Source organism: Teleopsis dalmanni, chromosome 2 (assembly GCF_002237135.1).
Source record: "Teleopsis dalmanni isolate 2A chromosome 2, ASM223713v2, whole genome shotgun sequence".
Lineage (NCBI taxonomy): Eukaryota > Metazoa > Arthropoda > Insecta > Diptera > Diopsidae > Teleopsis > Teleopsis dalmanni.
Genome location: NC_051847.1, coordinates 14,394,556 through 14,414,756, shown reverse-complemented (window position 1 = coordinate 14,414,756; position 20,201 = coordinate 14,394,556). Strand labels below are relative to the sequence as shown.

General features: G+C 27.2%; 1 protein-coding gene across 1 annotated transcript in view; it reads right to left on the bottom strand.

Annotated features, from left to right (window-relative positions):
• LOC119680451 (protein N-terminal asparagine amidohydrolase-like) overlaps nucleotides 1-11,111 on the bottom strand; it is a 39,718-nt gene extending 28,607 nt beyond the window's left edge. Inside the window, exon 1 of the mRNA XM_038093270.1 lies at nucleotides 11,094-11,111. The gene's annotated coding sequence lies outside the window, so the exon portion shown is untranslated. The remainder of the gene's footprint in view (nucleotides 1-11,093) is intronic.
• Between the last annotated feature and the right edge of the window lie 9,090 nt (nucleotides 11,112-20,201).

Here is a 20,201-nt window from a genome sequence, read left to right as displayed (position 1 = left end):
ACTACTTTTTTAACAATAAAATGACACAAATAAGTAAGATTTTATCCTTACATAACCTATGTTAACAATTGCTTCAAGTGACACACAATACACCTCTTTGAAGTCATTGTCAAATAAAATAATTGCATTAGAAATTAATTAAAATGCATGTATCTATACAGCTTGTCCTTGGCTGGCTCTGAACTATGTTCTGAAATGCTTACATTGTCCAATGTCGATATTATATTAAGTTTTAAAATATCAAAATTTAATCAAATTATTTATAGGACTTGTGTGTGGTCAGTTCAGTTTGTATTTGTTGAGTTGTAATTGATTGAAAACAATTCTTAATCCACCCACCATCCATGTAAAATGTCATTCATTCATTCCGATTGTTCAGAAAGGACATTCTACAATTTGCAGTACATTTATTTGTATGTTTGCTTCAGTTATCTAAATATATACATATAGTAATAATATCTGCTTTATACAGTATAAACTAATGTCAATGAGTGCGTTTGCCATGCAATAACATTTGTTGAGTTGTTTGGAAATGTTCAATTTACAATTGTAAAAATGAATGTCATTTTTCTTAAATTATTAATTATCTTAATAATTTATTATTTATTAATTTTTACACAATATAATAACAGAAAACATGCTGAGCAGAAGAAATACCATAGTCACGGTTATTCTATCCCGTATTCAATTCTACTCTTACATTCTGGACAATATGTGTAACCTAGAGAAATATATGGTAACCGACCCATATGAATCTTTAAGCCACAACCAAAGACAGAGGGAATTCAACTAGGGACACTACGATATAAAAAATTAAAGTATTCATGGAAGGTCTAGCGTGTGCACCCGAAAGAAGGATACTACAAATGACCGACTGACTTAGAACAATCTATTTGTTATATAAATGTGCTTATGTAGGAAATCTTGTATAATGTGTAGAAACAAAGTATGCTACTGCAGGGTAAAACAGTCTAGTTGTCACTGCATTGACAATTTGAAAAAATAGTGGCGAAAAATAGCAAATGCTGGCCAAGGCTTACTGTGAGAAGTAAAGTTAAGTGATAATGTTTTTTTGTATTATAATTTTAAGAAAATAATAACAAAATTATTAATATTTAATCGGTTTCCTGCAAATGCTTACTGAGAAGAAAGTAAAGGATCTTGTTCAAATATATTACATATTAAATGTGACCAATTATTGATATTTAAACGGGTTTCTGCAAACACTCACTGAGAAAAAAATAAAGGATCTTGTTCATATATATTATATATTAAAAGTGACCAAGATTCTTTAGAGTATTTTTACAGCAGAATTATTTTCTTATTTTTTTAAACATATTAATTGTAAAAATATAGTTAATTTTTCTCTTTTACGTATAGTACACATTGATTTTGTTTTACATATGAATTTGTGAATACTAAACAACCATTCTGAATGAAGAAATTGGGTGTACTTATTACCGGAGTGAATGGCATAATTTGTCTTTATATCTTAGAGAATTAAGTGAACTAATTCCCAAGTGGTTTGCTAAAAATTTTTAATATCACACTTATTTTGAAAACTTATTTTGAGTTAAAACACCGGCTGCCATGTCCTATCAACACTAATTTTTGAATTTGAATGTTTAACTAAATTTTAAAAACAAACGAGTTATCAATTTATGTAATAAATTTATTACAAAATAAATTTTTTATTAAAAACTTAATTATTGGAAAAATATATATTACATTTGATTCTGTTTATTAATGGCGTAACAAACAAATTATATAAAAAATTAATATGCGCTTATGTCTTTAAAGCTTTAGTGATAATATAAATATATACATTTATTAATTTTATATGACGCCCATTTAAAAAGAAAATCAAATATTCGTAATAAAAAGATTTGTTTATAAATATTGTTTTAATTTCTAAACTGATAATTCTCGGTATTTAAACTTAGATTAAGTTTTAAAAATACTTATATATTTATTATCAGTAAAATAAAATATTTCAAAATAATATAAAGAATGCTATCGAGGTTTACAATCATGACGATTAACTCATTTAATTTGTTTATTTGTTAAACAAAAAAAAAATCGATTAGTTAAAGTCCCACCAAATTAACATAACGTAATTTGTTTCAAAGATTAATGCTTTTTATGGGATTTGCAAACATACAAGATATGTCTCAATACTTAAAAATAATGAACGATTATTGTGTGAGTAATAATGATAATCTTAAAGCAATAAAAAATTATTGATGCAATTGCAACAGATTGCTGATATATACTCACAAAATAAAATAAAAAGTTGAGGCGCCCAAAGGAGATAATAGGTTTATTTTATGCAGAACGCTGGATGCATTAGGTTTACAATTTTAATATTTAAATAACTAACTAAATAGCAATATTTATAGATTAATAAATGAAACTAAAACCAAAATATATAACAATATAAATATATCTAAAAATTAAATATAATTAAATATTATAAAGATTTTGTTCAAGTTTAAGTCCAATTTGGAAGCTTAGATTATATCCTGAACTGATGCTCATGAAATTTTCAACCAAATAATCGAAAAATTAAAACAGTATCTTAAAATACTTAATTTTTTTTTTTTAAATAAAAAAATTTTTAAGAAATTTGTACCAAAAAGTAATTATAGAAGTTTTGTAAAAATTCTTTTTAGCATTAATATTAAAGACTTATCTAGCAACCCTCGTATACTTGTACATCAATATATGGATATTTTCTTTCTTTGTATATTTAATATAAGTAAAATTTAGTTATTTGCAATCGAATGGTATATACACAAGTCATCCATGACGGACTTGATCTGGTACGCTATAACATCATCATTAAGCCATATGGATTAGTACTCAAAATGATGCTAAGCTTAGCGATTGATTTTGTTGATTCTATCTTATCTTAAGTTTGAAAAAAAAAATTAAAAAATAAACCAATGCTGTTGAATTGCATATACATTTTTGTACGGCTAAATGAATCGATTCCATTGATTGATCGGTTGAGCATAATATATGACGTCGCAGCACTGTGCATTATACGATCGCTTCGATTTCCAGTTTTATTCTTTGCATACTTCAAATAATTGCAAGAAAATTAAATAAATTGTAGCTACACGCACAACATATTGCATTTTGTTGAATTAAAAAGAAAAATTCTATACAGCAATATCACGGACTTGCAACAGCTTGCAATTTGACAGAGCAAAAATAAGGATCATGTCGATCATAAGCAAAGACTTACAAATCCCACCATTTGAGGTGCAAGTCTACACAAAATTAAGTTGTGGCAAGTCAGCGGCTTAGGTTTGTGTATTACAGATGGAGGACATTATACTATGGTGTCTGAATCATTAATTATCTTAATAACTTGTACATGAGTATCATGGCAAGTGGTCGAGATACTTGCAGTACTACTAAGCAATAAAATTCTTTTTATTTTTATTTTTATTTTTCTTTTTCTTTTACTGAAAAAATAGTTATAATAAAGTTAGTAGAATTTGCTTTTAATATATTTTTTATTTTTTCTTTAATTTATGTGATTATATTACACAAAATACACTATATTTTCGAATTATAAATAATCGTGTCCTTTATTGAAAGCAGTATTGCAGAAGTAAAAATTATGAATTCACTTGGTTACAGAATAAAGTAGTATTTTATATTAAATTAAGAAAGCGTTCCAGATTGAAATTATAAAATAAATTATACATAATTCATTGTTAACAGAACGAATAAATAAATCACTACTCATACTATTAGATTTTGAACGATTGGATAGAGCTTTTTAGTCTTTTTGGAAAATACCCACTTTAAATTATACTCTTTAAAAGAGATATCCGATATACATATAAACGCCTTTGAAGTCCATAAATTAAATATTTTGTCAGTTATTTTTTTTTTTGGTTCATTGTACTGGCTGACTGGTTTAAAAAAAGAGAGATAATCAAAATCGGCATATATAGAAATTATTCTCAGATTAAACTGATTTCGAACTACATTTCTTATCGAAATATGAGACAATATGCATGTATATATATAGATGAGGATCATAAAATTTCATGTACAAAACTGTATAAGAATCTTTTCACTTTTTTGTTATTTAATTTTGAAACTGTCTGTCTGAAAAACACAGTACTGATAAGAATATCAAAATATTGCGACTTAAATTCTTACTTAATTTACAGAAATGCTTAAATTTTAAGCCGAAAATATTTCAATACTCTGTGTCTGTCATTAAATTTCTTTTAAACATAATTTTTAATATTTCTAAGAAATTGAAATAATAAATATGATAATAAATTATTTTATAAATAGCATTTTAATATAAAAATACATTATTTCAATTTGTTTTTGTAATATGGAGCAGTACTAAATGTACTTTTTATTTTGTTGAATTTATGATAATGAAATTATTGATTAATAAATTTTTAAATATTTTATTTTTTTTTTTCACCTACAACAATTTAATAAAACATATGCTTTATTTTTGATTCAATAGAATTAATAAAAAATAAAAAAATATATTTTTTGTGCAGATTATTTCGAACTACTTTCGAACTGTTGATAATACTCCACCGTCCATATAAAAACACAATTCGATATTGTTAGAGTGAATTAATCTTTTGTGTCTTGTTGCAATATTGTTAAATTAATCTGTAAGACATCTTGAATAATATGTAGAAACAAATTATTATAGACTTTGTAAAACGCTTGGTAATGATCCAAAAAAAACTATTGCGGCATGAATGATTCGAAAATTATGCCTAGATTTGAACGAAATCTATTTAGCTAAAGATATTGAAAACACCTATTCAAATAATTTCAAAACGAATTCAAAGTGAAGTTCTAAATCGCTGATGCTAGAAAATAAACCAAGTTTGATGGAGCATAGGAACTCTTTGGCTTGCGCTCATACCACAAATTGAAGATTATGATTATTGATAAAATCAAAATGATCTATTTTAAAGTAAAACAGAATGAATTTGAATAACTACAAGAACTTATACAGCATCATTTTTAATGGCTAAGGCAACCGTGACGATCGGTCTGCGATGATATTTTTAGATCGTGGCGCCAAGGTTTGTAGAAAATGTCCACCTTGAAAAATGTTTCTAAGAAGCTATGAAAATGTAGGCAACCAAGCATTTCGTTGAGAGACAGCTAAAATATTAACAAAATTCTGCACCGTCAAGGAAAGTAGCATTAAAAAACAATAACTGATAACGTTCCAAAACTTATTTCGAGTCTACAGAGGTTTTCCTGGTGACCAAAGGCAAACTAGCTCAATTTTTCGATATGTGGTATTTCACAAGTTAAGGTCAGTACTAAAAAGAGTACCAGAATGTTGATATACCTAAAAAAATTCTTAAAAGAATTAACTGTTATTCACGAATTTTATTTGTAAGACGTGATTTTAAACCAAAATATTTTGCAAATTAATATTTTCTTTTTGATTGCTATTATGCTCACTCAGACCCTTCGAGTTCTTTGTGACACCACTGCACAATACGATACCTTTATCATATTACTTATGGAATAATTTTGAACCTTTTATTAAGGACAGAATGTTTTTATTCTAAACACAGGATAAATCTGTTAGAGAGTTAAAGACGTATTTACCTAAAAAAATTCGTCCTGCTTCTAGCTAAAGTTGAACAGCTGCAGAAGCAGTTTTTTACTGTTTTTACTTATCATCTTTGTAGATTTTGCAATACTCTTTGAAAGGTACTCCCAACCTAAAAGCAAGTCTCTTAAATAACAAGTGAAAATAACAAATAACCACGATTTTAGAGTTGTCTCCTAGTTTTAGTCTGAGTTAGTGTCTTAATTAATAATAAGATAAACAAATGTTAGTGTTTAATATTTTATTGTTCAATACTTTAGTTGCATGTTGAAACTGATTATTTGGAATCATATCATAACTTTTATTTAACTCCATTATATTTTAATACTATTTAATTAAGTTGTTGAAAATATTCAAATATCAGATAAATTTATTTAATTCAACCTGCCGCTTGTGACAAAGATAATAAGTAATAATATGAACATTATCATCTGTCTTCTTATTGTTACTTCAAAGCAATCTAATCTAAATTAATTGCTAAACATTAATTTGGATGCTTTTAAAAACAAATCATTAAACACAAATATTACTATAAGCTATCGACATGTTTTAACAGTTTACCTTTAATGATAATAATATAATGTGTATTTTTATTAATAAAAAAACACCAGCAAAAAATGCCTATACAAAAACAAATTTACAGTTCACAGTGAAGAAGTTCATAAAAGTAGCAGAACAAATAAAAAATTGTAGTATTTTTTTGCTGTATATTTGTTTCCGAGTCATGTTCTTTTATTTACATTGCAGTCCTAACTTATTTGAGCAGCAACAACATGTTGCTATGTTGCTGTTGTTTAGCTGCTGTTGTTAGTTAGTATAAGCAAAAACAAAACAAAAAAGAAAAAAAACAAAACTACATATAACATAAACAAATACAGTAAAACACAATGTAAGGGAAGTGCGGACAAATTTGCACAAACACGAAGGATAAAAAAATAAAAACAAGAAAAAGATTTAAAAAGCAAAAACATAGAAGAAAAATAATGAAGGAAAAAATTACGCGAAACGCAGGCGCAACATGCTGTATTCAACGAAAATTACTTGTAGTCATGTTTTATGTTGTTGTTGTTGTTTTTGTCGTTGTTGTTGTTGTTGCTATTGCTAAATAAAATACTAACAATAAAACAATAACAATAAAAAGCAGCAACAATAAACAGTAACGCGAATAAAAAAAAATTGCAAGTTAATAACAAGAGGAAAAATATTTTGCAATATCACCTCACTTTTCGTTGCCAATTGTGTTATAAAAAGGCAAAAGGAAGCAGAGATTCTTTTAAAATGTTTATAATAAAAATAAAGTAGCTTTGAAAAAATAAAAATGAGTAAACTTGGATTAAATGTTAGTGTTGGAATTGAAAAAAATTTGAAAAAGTTATATAATTTATTATTTTGGAAGAGTTAAGTTATAACTTTTATTATGTTTTCATTATTAATACAATTATCTGGTAACATAAATTTTTTTGTGAAGTTAAAAAAAAAATATAAATAAAAATATTGATTTTATATTTTTAAAAGATCTATTATTTTTTAATGTATTATATTTAACAAAATAAGAAAATTTATAAAAAATAATTCAAAGCAAAAAATAAGTATTTAAAAAAAATCGCATATTTTATAATTTGTTAAAATTTGTTAAAGTAACATTACAGACAACATAAAACGTATATTTAAATTAATATAAAACGTATATAATAAAAAAAAAGTTCAACAGCTGTCACTGAATTTTTTTATTCATTTGACTACACAGCGTATCAAATACTCTAAAAGTTCCATCAGCTGTAGGAGGTAATGAGAACTATTACAAACGATTCATTGGAGATTGATCTTAACATTAACACGAATAATACTAAATCTATATGCTGTAAGACAACATATGTATATACATATCTTAAAATAAGTATACAATACGCCGATACTGGTTAAAAGTTCCAATCTTGAAGGAAGTCTTTATGTACTCCCTTCATAGAAGAACAGATATTGAAAGCTTAAACCATATTTCCTGGACTAATACGTATATGACCAATAATCGACATAATTAACCATAAAATTTTTTTGAATAATAACCAAAGGATTTTTTGTAACATATATAAAAACTATTTCAAATGATGGTAACGAAAGCTGAAGTTTCGACATATTGAACTATTTGAAAACACACCACAAGTAATTTTTATTATTTTTTAAAATCTTAAACCAAGAATATCTATTTCAAACAATATATAAAAAGATAAATAATGTTTTAATAAAAATTATTTTCAAATATTAAAATAAATCGTAAGTAGAATGTTTTTAATTTCTAAGCTGACATTAATCCTTTAATAGTAAATTTGTTTAGAATTTCAAAATGATATATGATATATAAGAAATCAGTAAATCAGTTTTCAGTAAATCAGTCAACTTACAAAATCACTGAATTATGTATTTATTTGTATCAGATTTTTTTAGAAACTTTGAAACATTTTATTGCTTTAAAGCGCAAGCATATATTACATTCCAAACTAATTGGCTTAATTGCTATTTACAACTTATAGTATATATAACATATAACAAAACAATAATTGCCTGTACGTGATATGATAAGTTGAATAATAATATGTACCGAAAATCATAACACATAACATAACAGAAAATACTGTCTATAAATGTAGACACTAGATCTGAAGATTCAAGCATTCAGTTATTCGAAATTTATTCGTTTACTTATTGTTTATATCTAGTTTTTAAAGTTTGCAAATTTTTGTACAATAGCTCACGTACAATAGTGGGCCCATAGTAAGGAGAGCTGAAATAATTACCTAAGAAATTGGTTCGCTGTATAAACTGTTTAATATTTTTAACTATTTGTTTACAAATTATTTGTATATTATTGTTTTATGAAATAATATGTGAATCTTTAAAGACCTGTAATATACATACATATATGTACAAATATAATATATATTGAAAAACAAATTTTTGAAAAAAATTACTAAATATTAATGATTACATTTTCTTAACACATAAAATACAGATTTATTTGTTTTCGTATAATTTGAATACAGTAGATGATCTCTATAAAGCATTCCCACTTAAAGCAACGCCAAAATCCAGTATTCGATTAGCGAATAAGAAAGGAAGTCTTTCACTGAAATCATAGCTAAAATGTTTCATAAAAATGCTATGGAACGCTTAAGGGTTCCATACATTGGACTGCACAGATCTAAGTATACTACCCCAAAATCATATTTATACAAGATCTACTAAATATAGGATAACACATAATAATTTTTGAAAAATAATAACAGAACAACTGAAAGTTATTTTTTTTTGTATTTATTCGATTTAATGAATTTTTGAATTTAATGCAAGAAACCATTTGTTAAATGGAAGGTCTACTGTACATTATTGTTAAATAGTTTAATATTTTAATATATATTATTCAAAACTATAATAAATACATTGCCTTCTATAATCAATTTACTTATCGCAAATACATCTCAAAAGTAGTTAAGTATGCAATTCTTTGCAATTGTTCTTAAAACAGTAATAATATTAAATAATTATTATTAGTTTACACTAAAAAGTAATTTATAATAAAATATAAACATAAAAAATTATATATGAAGATATCCTTGAAGCTTGATCATTTAAAATCTTTTACTTTGTTAGCAGACTATAAGGTATGTCAGTTTTAATCTTGTCAAAAACATCTTTGAATTATTTTGGCTTTTCTGAAGAGAACGTGCAAAATTTTGTAAATCAACTGGAGGAATTAGTGTTCTTGGAAGCTTGTAGCTGTAGGAATTTATACAAAATTATGTCTACCATACCATGCAATTTAAGCATTTGCTTGAAGATTTAAAATTTTTAATTAAATTAAATGTTTAATTTTTATAAAGTAACAAATATATTACAAATTATAATTTTAGGTTTTAAATTTTTAACTATAATTAAAATGCATTTAAAGTTAGGAATATAATACTTATTATTACTAGTTATATCATCCTATTTATAACATACACTCATTTAATCATTTAATAAATTTAAGAACAAGAAACAGTAAAAAATAAAACTTCTATATAATGAAATTCAATCTAAGATTATATAGCAAAAGTGATCAATGATTCAAAAAAAAAGATCAAAATAAAGTAAAGTTACTATTTTAAAATAATTAGAATAATATTAACTAATTAACACCTACAAATATATACATATTAAATTTAAACAAACACGATTAGTCATCGCTTCTAATTTGACAGGCACGAGTTCTAGGCCTGGCACTTGCAGTCCAAACAAATTATATACGGACTATAAACTAATTAAATAAAAATTCGATTATTCCAAAGACCACTGATGAAGAGTACTTGGCAATAATCGAAACAGCGTTGTATGGTCAGCCAAACTTCAATAAAATTAAAATAAATTTTTGTGTTTGTCCTTTATTTCTTTCTTTGCTATTCAAAACCCCTCTAAATTAAATTTAAACTTAATAATAAATATAATTATGACGTTTTTGATTATATTGCACAAATTATTTGAAGTATAAGTACTCTGTTATCGTGTGTGAAAAATATTAAAAATGTTTTATTTAATAAGGAGACTATTTTATTAATAGTAATAATAAGCTGAGTTCATATAAAATTATGATTTAATTTCAATTAAATTATTTTAATGTTAAAATTAAGTATCACTCAATCTAATGACAATTTGATATTTATGTTGTAATATATAATTTTATAAGTCAAACTATTGTTAATCGATTCTTATAATAATATAAATTCGATTTTTGTTATTATTATATTTATTTACTTATCCATTTATTATTTAAAGGGAGAATAGAGAATTACGAAAAAAATATTTATTTTGGTATTCATAGAGAATGATCGAAAACAAAAGCTTCTAAGTATTACTAGTAATAGTTTTTAGTGCTCATTCGATTTTATGGAAAACTGATTAGTGTGCTGGGCTCGTTTACTGAATATCTCTGAACACAATTAGATAAAATGGGTTCATTTTACATTTTACAGATCCTGAAATTTTATTCCAATTTTGGAAAGTAGTAATCGAGAGGAACAAGTCAAACTAATAAATAAGTAACTTATCTGAGAATTTTGTTTTTAAGGAATTTTAAGAAATACAATGTATTTATTGAAACCAAGTAGTTGTAAAATATAGTTATAAAATGTGAAAATATGTAAAAAATGTTTATTATAATATAGTCATATTATTTGTATACACATGCATTAAAAAACAATTTGTATTGAAAACAATAGATTATATTAAGAATTTTGTTTCCTTTGTCAAAACGGATATTAAAAATCAATTTAATATAAAAATAATTTAATATTTAATATCATCGCATTAATATTTTCAATATGCGTAAGATATTAAAAAATATTAATTAAAAACCATAATTAATAATACATAATAATTTGATTAAAAAATTATTTGTTATATTTTATAATTATTTCTTATTAAAACTTACTTCTGTTTCAATTATGATTTTAATATACTATAAATTTTTAAATGGATTAAATAATTTTTTTTTTTGTTTTAGTTTTACGATTTTATAATAAGATTAGAATTTATTTATTTCTATATAATTTTAGTTTTATATTGTTTTCACACAAATATGCGAAAAATATTGCAGAATAAAAATTTTTAACACTGCTATTTATTTTTAAAGTTTGATTCTTAAATTTCCGACGGTTAATTTTTAGAAAAATTTATTCATTTCATAAGCTTAACTTAAATTAATGCGAGCCGCTGTTCTTCGGTTTACAAACACTCCACGACAATTTCAAAACCGGACTAAAATTGAGTGGCGCACGTCTTTACGACGAGGTAGGCGCTTGGTCACAAAACCAAAGCAAACGATATGAAACAATTGGAATTCCTTTGCGGCAGTCGAAGCCGAAGTTTAATGCAAAGCTGCGCAGCGCTCACACAATAGCAAAAGATGACTGAGCAGTTGGTGGTATACTGCTGTCGTTACTGTTGCTGTTTACTGCCTGACAGTCGCAATGTAGCTGCAGATGAAGATACGAACACAACAAAAAAAAAAAAAACCGAAGCAGCAAGTAACGGACAAACACAACGATAGATGGATAGCCGGAAAATGGACAACGGCACAGTGTAGACGTCAAACACAAACAAATACAAATTTAATGTGTAGGAAAATTGAAGTATTGAGTACTTTGTGATTTACTTGTTGGTGCAAGTGAAACAGCATGTAAAGCAACACGTGGTCTTATCAGTTGAGTGATTTGGGAATCTGAGTGAATTATTGAACTGAGTAGAAAAAAATGATAGCAAATCAAAAAATGCAATTTTTAATTTTAAATTAATGTGAGGAGGACATACGGTTGGACAGCTGATATTTACTATAAAGAGTCGTTTTAATGTGTGAATAAGTTTTGTGTAAAAATGCCTACTTTATTAATTGCAATTAAATTTTATAAATAATTTATTTAATGAAAGATTAGAAACAATATTAAAATTGTGTTAAAGAAGCTATTGTTATTAGCTCCTCCATATTAAGAAATATGTGTAAAATACTTTGGGTATTCAAATGACCTGACGGCAGCTATCGGTATCACTTGAATGGTAAATTAGAATGGTAAATGTAAGCTAAGATAAGCACACACTTTATGAAATATCAATATCAAAACTATAACTAAATATCAAAACTTTTTACTTATAAAAGTTATAAGCCAACAAAAAATACTGCAATGTCGATTTTCAGAATATCGAAAAAATGACACATTAAAATGTACTACGAATCTAGTTGATGCTTTTTGCTAACTCTAATCATCAACATGTGGAATAGATACTGGAATAGATAAAAGAAAACCAAAGAATAGAGCACTGCGAATCTAGTTGATGCTTTGTGCTAACCCTAATCATCAAAATGTGGAATCGATACTGGAGTAGATAAAAGAAAACCAAAGAATAGAGCACTGCGAATCTAGTTAATACTTTGTGCTAACCTTAATCATCAAAATGTGGAATAAATACTGGAATAGATAAAAGAAAACCAAAAAATAGAGCACTGGGATTCTAGTTGATGCATTGTGCTAATACCAATTGAACAGAAAACTTTAAACTTTTGAAAAAAATCTGAATTTCTGTCAATGATACGAGTATCGGCACCAGTATTTTGTGTATTCGTAGTCTAGTTCAGACCCAGACAGTTACAAAAAAGTACTTAGAAGTTTAATCTCCTCATAAGCAAAGACTTGACTTTGTTATTTAAGACAAATCCATTTTATTAGGATGCTAACACAGATTAATATCTGCTGTATTACACCGGTTTGTTGCATGAAATATATAAGATTCAAAGGTATATACTGCAAGAAGGACTATAACAATAGATAAGTTATTTTTAATCACATATTTAACACAATACCTGTGGGATTCAAATGTCACATTTAATTAACCATTAAATTACAGTGTAAATTATTTATTAACCGTGGCCTTACAAAAAAAATTATTTTAAATTTCTAAAGGGAGGAAGCAAGTAAATAAAGGATTTAGTGTTAAAAACGTTTTTTTTTCTTGTAGCTGCAATTTTTCGACGCCAACTCGACGCTTAACTAAACACATAAAAACTGATCGTAAAGTTTACACAAAAGCGATAAAATATAAAGTGTCTGAAAATATGTGGTCTACCGAAAAGAAAGCTTTTCTAGGCGTGAGACATTTAGACTTCACATATGAACTTATATCTATTGAATGAAATAACAGTAGAGCAAAACTGCACTACTGATATTAATGATTATATTATTTAATTCTGCATTTCATTGGTATAACTAATATATATTTTTACAATAGTTTTATTAAAAGTAAAAAATATTAACTTAAAAAATGATGAAATGAAATAAATGATAACGAGCTAATATTTTGAATCATCATTTAAATTGTAATAATTTGAAAATATTGTTGATTAACCTGAAATCTCACCCAGAGACTACGACATTACGAATTTACCTAACATCGATTTTAATATTTAATAAATATTTACAAAACATTATATTTTACTATCTGAATTATATTCACTTTTCTTAATCATATGTGAACCCGTAGCTAGGAATAACGTCATACCCGTACTCACTGGAACTACAGTGCGAATGTAAACCCTGGACACATGTTTAATATCATAACGAAAAGAGGTTTTTAAACGATAATATTGGTAATAAATCGAAGTCATATTGGGTGCAGAACAGTAACTACAATCGTAGCTGTCTGTCACAGCTTTACTCTTTACCATATCAAAATGAAACAAAATCTCTCAACTGACAAACCTAACTTATGTAGTACTGTTGTTATTAGAACTTTAATGATATATGTTGTGTTATTCCTAAAGATAATATTTAAACACTAAAGTATTCATTAATTTTAAAGTATTTCTGCTAACCACTTTCAGTTTAACTAAAGTCTGAAACAGGCACTTAATCTGCTAGGTCATCTCCCATCTAATAATTGCAGGAAATGCACAGATGAGATGGATGGATGTTTCACTCTGTATTTCACAGAATCTGTAAGTGTCAGCAGTCCTTATTAGTATCTTTAAAATCTAGCAGTTAAAAGGAGTAAGTAACCATAATTAATCGGATCTCATATATAATTTAGTTACTTAATGAATTGATTTCAAGTACTTTTCTTTATATCTTTTGGGAAAAGAAAACTGCTTTATGTCTTTCAGTAGCATTTTTTAGTTTTCGAGTCAACAATATTCACTTGAAGATTTAGGAAAAAAAGTTTTAAATATTCTACTGTGCAGACCACAGAACCAACAAATTTTGTGTACTTTTCGTTTTACGAATTTTAGAGGTGAAGCATCCATCCATCCATCTATTGTAATACATTTCGGTGTATGTTTTAGTTTGTGTGGCAAATTGCCGCTATCTATATTTCATTCAATATTTCTTTTCTATTACGTTAGCGCTATATATTTCTACAATATAAAAGTTTTTATTAGATATGGTTAGACCGAAACTAAGATTTTTAACTCGTAAATTAATTTAATGTTTTTCCTGTTCAAATGCAAATATCGAATATGGAAGACTTTTGTGTTGCTGTACGGAGAGAGTGCAGCTTGAATTTCAAAGATTTGCCTATTTCAGTGATGGATTTTAAATAAACAATAATTTAACGCTCAACAGCTGATTGACTGTTGAATTGTTGTGTCCACTGTCGCATAAAAATACAGAATGTTTACATCAACACAGATTTTATTATTGTATATAAATACCCGTATAAGCTAAAGAACTAACGTCGGTTATTAAAAGAAAAATGTTTTCGACATTCGTAAGATACAAGTACTTTGCGCAACGAATGCACTCCACTTGAAGTAAATGACAAGTGACAATAGTTAAACCTAAATTGACATCAGTATAAAATTTACATAAATCTCACAGTTGAACATTTCGAAGTCCTCAAGAAATATTTATTGTTTATATTGTTGATTGGAATGAGCAAAATGTTTATTTTATGATATATTGAATTTTGCAAAGAGTTTTAAATTTTTATTACAAAAATTAAATTAAAAATAACTGCGCAAATATTAAAACAAAACTTTATGTATAAATAATATATGTTTTATTGGAGTTCATCGTTAAAACTTTATGGGTTCATGGTAGCAAGAAATATCAAGGTTAAAATAATAGTTTCAATTTGATATACAATACATATGTATGTCATAGATTAGTATATAGTTTAGTAGTACTTAAAAGTTCACGTATTTAAACATCACCTTTGACTTAGGTTACTGCGGTTCAAAGGGAAATAAACAACATCTACTCTACAATGAAGTGGCAATAAAATATATTATTATTATATATTATAAAATTATAAGTTATTGTTATAGTATGGAAAAGGCCTCTAATTATCATAGTATCACAAAAATACATTAACTTAATTAATATGACTCTAATGCATACAAACGTTAAAATAATCCGGAATGGTGAACTTTCAGACAAATTTGGAACCAAATCTGGCGTACGTCAAGGTGATTCTCTATCGATGCTCCTTTTCAATCTGACTCTACGTGCAGCTATCAACGAAATAGATCAAGGTGGTACAATATTATAGATCTATTATAGATTTATAGATCTATACAAATATGCGCCTATGCTGACGATATCGTCATTATTGCAAGAAACAAGGAATATCTTCAAAGCGTTTTTATACAACTAGAGCAAGCTACAAAGCAAACAGGCCTCAGAATAAACGAAGAAAAAACTAAATACATGACAAGATTCCCCCAAGATAGTCACATCAGAATAGGCAGTCACAATTTCAAGTCTATAAACGAGTTTAAATATCTAGGCGTAGTTCTCAGCACAAGTAAAGATGCGACTCTTGCAATACAAGATCGTATTCAAACAGCTAACAGAGCATATTTTCCCCATATTAAGCTTATGAAATCAACGTTACTATCAAAGGAACAAAAGTTGCGCATATATAAAACTCTCATTAGACCGGTTCTTACCTACGGCTGCGAAACATGGGTCCTTAAATCCGACAATCAACTGCTCCTGAGATTTGAAAGAAAAATACTCAGGAAAATATTTGGCCCGGTGTGCATAGAAGACGGCACATATCGTATACGGTATAACGACGAATTGAATGTCTTGAACGAAGGCCGAACTATAACACGATACATAAAAGCCCAAAGATTGAGCTGGTATGGACACATTCTACGAATGGGCTATTATTTGAATTGAAGTGGGCTTTGGGCACAAGACTACCTCTCCAACCAAATAAACCTAATAACGTGAGATTATACTTCTTAACTATAATATTAAAATTTGTTCCTAGAGCAAGTTCAAAAACAGTTCAATTCACAGAACTGGATAGTCTCTGAAGGCACTAAAGATTGATATGGTTACTTTCAATAGTGTAATCAGTGTGAAAAAATGTTTTTTTTTCGGTATCTTAAGTGCCAATTTGAATGCTATTTAGACAGAACTGAATGCAGGTATACCTAAATACATTAAGTATTAGTTATAATAAGTAAAATAATTATAAAAAATTATTTAAAAAATCTTCTTGTAAACATTTTACTGTTGCAAATCAAAATGTTTTTTATGTTTGTTACTTTTTTTCATTATCAACTTTGGGTTTGTATTAAACATTTTAAATTGCCAATAAATTTGTCTCCGTTGTAGGAAAACTTTACACCAACATCATAATAATCCTTTTGTTTAAACAGGTATTAGAACAAAATATAATTTGACAAATGTTTACAATTTGTAATATCATTTTTCAAATGCCGAAAGGTAATCTCTTAACTAACGAAACTACAACAAAAACATTGAGGAAATACAAGAGAGGAATGTGTTCTTACTTTCAATGGAAGCAGTGGTCATTATTTTCTAGTAAATACATCGTATGGATGTCCAGAAAATGAAAAGAAAATTTTTGTACCATACACAAAACGACTTAGAAGAAGAAGATACTTTCAAGCAGTTAAGGAATGTGTGTGCAATTTAGCAGGACTAAAGCTCACACCACAATAAGCACAACCGACAACATGTGGTGCTTACAAGCAACACCAATAACCAGCGCCGAAATAAAAATGAGATTCTATGACCAGTGGTCATTAAAGCATATTTACAATGGAATGAAAGCTATGCCATGCCATGTAATGTGTGTAAGTAGAAATGTAAACTTAATAAAGGCGAACATAAATGCAAATCTCTTGCCAAATATAAAACACACATAACTTCACTAACATGGAGCATACGAACTATTGGACCATTGGACGGACACCCGTACATTTGATAGGACTAGCATAAGCCATGCAAAATTTATATTGATTACAATGTGATTGAATCGATAGTTAAATTAATTTATCACTGTACCAGGCCAATTCTGAAGTTGTACATCTCCAAAGACAAATGGTTGGTTACGCAACTTCAACAACTAAAGGAAAACTTGTTATTGGAAGATGGCCAATTGCAAACAAATCTAACCACAAGCATTAGCTGATGGATAATTTATAAATGATATGAATTTATAAGACCGATTTGGTAGGCACATTAGGTATCAAATCAAATTTAAAAAATTAACATCAATAAACCCTATTAGTAAGTACAAGTTAATCGGGTGTGAAGTAATGAAGGCTTGAATAAAATAAGACATTGTCTTGTAAAACGATGTTGTTTGATTTGTAGTATTATTTGACTCAGTTTATGCACAACAAAATTTTTAAACTGACATTATATCATAATTAATCCAACTTATTGTAATAAAGATCATTAACATATTGTGATTTGAATTTTAAAAAACGCGCTTCAGCTACAAGTATTCTTAATTTGGATTGTGATTTTAATCGCTTATCTTATTTTTAACCATCTGATTACATAAATTTGTTTGACAGCCATAATTATGCTTAAATAGTAATATGAACACAATCAAGAATGAAATCAAGTTTGTAATTCACAATAGTAAAATTGTGTGGGAGTATTGTGTATGGAAATCTCCCACTTAAACTTAAGCAAAACGAAGAAATATATTACTAAAATATCATTAAGAAATATTATTATGTTGGTGAAGTATGTTATATCTAGTCCAACCTAGTCCAATAGTTTATGAGTACCATTAAATTGTTTTGGAATTATCATCAAAATAGGTTTTAATTTTTAATGCTCTAAACTAATAATATAATAGCAAATAATTTAGTTAATACCAGCGATAATAAATAACAACTGTGAAATTTAAATAAAGTCAGATTAAGTTAAGTTAATCTGGCTGACCATAAGTCATATATCGATTTATTGGTAACTATTAGATATCAAATGGTATTCACTCTTAGCACAAACGATAACGGTTAGAACATTGAGGAGTGCTTGAAGCTTACTGAGTGGTTCTACGACTTTGATTGTGGAATTGTGGAACTCCTAAGTATTTTAAATGTATTAAGTGAACGAATTTCATGACATAAACATAAAATAATATATATTCTGAAGAATACTTTATTCCAAGGTTTCAACATTTTCTGCATAATTATTGATTTCCTTTTTACACAAAACTATTTTTGTATTTATTTTTTTCAGAACTCTACGAGCAGATTTAATTTTAAACCTAATTTACAAACGAAATTAAAATTTCTGTTTATATCCGGTACTTGTCTAGAGTAAAATTGCTGAAGATTTTAATTAACCATTTGCACTTTTAAATTCAGCTTGCACCTAAAAGGCTTAAAAAAACAAGATTACTTAAACGAAGTCAATTACAAAAGGGCACTTTGCATAGAACCAGTGCAGTGCAACACAGAACCAGCAATCACCAACTTGTGTAAGCAGCAATCAGCAACTTCCGATGAAACAATTGCTACAATCATAATCATCATCAACACGATAACATCAAACCACACCAAACCACATACAAATAAGAGACTAATTACTCAAAAAGCAGGGCGTACACTGTCATACCATCTGACATTGGTCCAAGTTTGACCCCTTCGCATCACCAGCGAACTGCAGGCAAACGCAATAAATTTATCGTATCTTAAAGTTGTAAGATTTTTTCATTCATAAAAAGAAACTACAACCATCAGCAACAGATGTCAGTAAATGAATCTAGATTCTTATTATTTTTAATTTAGAGATTGTAATTGATGCGAAGATTCACTACAACGCAAATACAATCAAACGGTGGCCGGAAGTTTTCATTTATAATTGCGAATAATTGCGACTTTATTGGTGCACGAATACTCAAAAGTGTTAATTAAAATAGAAAAAGCAATAAAAAATCATTTTGACACTGAATACATTTAATAATAATAATCCATCAAAATACAATATTACTTACTGTTCTGTTCATGTTGTTTTAATAAATCATCGAAATTAGAAAAAATAATTCTTGGAATATGCAATGAATCTACTACCGCTTTGAACTTTACTGGATATAATTGCAATTTAATTAGACATTTCATTGAGCGAATAATTAAATTCGAATAGATTGCTATCCGTACATACGCTAAAACAATATATTAAGCATACATTGTATATTCTTAAACATCAGTACGCAAAATTTGTCCAATAAGTTGGCCATTAAAATTCAATTAAAAATATTTTAAAATTTCATTCACACTTTCAATCGATTTATAATCATAATTTTTATTTTAAACTTTCTAATCAATATTTAAATGTTGGATTAGGTAATAGAATTAGACGTTTTTTTGGTCGATATTATATATTTTTTTGTATTGTCAATATATTGTCATCTTCGGATAATTCTCATCAAAATCATTATTCATTATTATTATTATCTTTAAAAATCTGATTACTATGCTCCTATAATGTTTTTTTAAGTAAATAATTTACCAGTAAGTATTCATCAGATAAAGTGCTTCAGGGAATCACTCGGAACACCTTTACAATCTGGGCATATTGCTGACATTATACAAACTGTTACGGACTTGCTTCTGTGCTGAACTGTATGCAAGTTGGCCACGTTACATTGAAAGGAAATCTCATACTCTCATTGAGATGACCTGTTATTACTTACAGGTCATTGCAGGTTAGAAAACCATGTTAGAAAATCTCTTTTTAAATTATATCTGTCGTAGTTGTGGAGTGGATAA